The following is a 334-nucleotide window of genomic DNA, read 5'->3' as shown; positions in this document are numbered from 1 at the left end:
CAGTCCAGGGGCACTGGCAACAATCTCGCTCGAAAATCCTACGAAGGCCAGTCAGGTGGTACTGGTAACGACCACGCTCAAAATGGTGCATTTTATGCGTCACCCGAACAAAGAGCCAGTCCAGGGGCACTGGCAACGATCTTGCTCGAAAATCCTACGGAGGCCAGTCAGGCGGTACTAGCAACGGCCACGCTCAAACTGGTGTATCCCACATGTTACCTGCACAAGAGCCAGCCCAGGGGCACTGGCAACGATCTTGCTCAAAAATCCCACGAAGGCCAGTCAGGTGGCACCGGCAACGGCCACGCTCAAAATGCTGCATTTTATGTGCCAC

This window comes from Octopus bimaculoides, chromosome 20 (genome assembly GCF_001194135.2).
Source record: "Octopus bimaculoides isolate UCB-OBI-ISO-001 chromosome 20, ASM119413v2, whole genome shotgun sequence".
Lineage (NCBI taxonomy): Eukaryota > Metazoa > Mollusca > Cephalopoda > Octopoda > Octopodidae > Octopus > Octopus bimaculoides.
The sequence above is the reverse complement of the archived record's forward strand: the minus strand, read 5'-3'. Positions refer to the sequence as shown.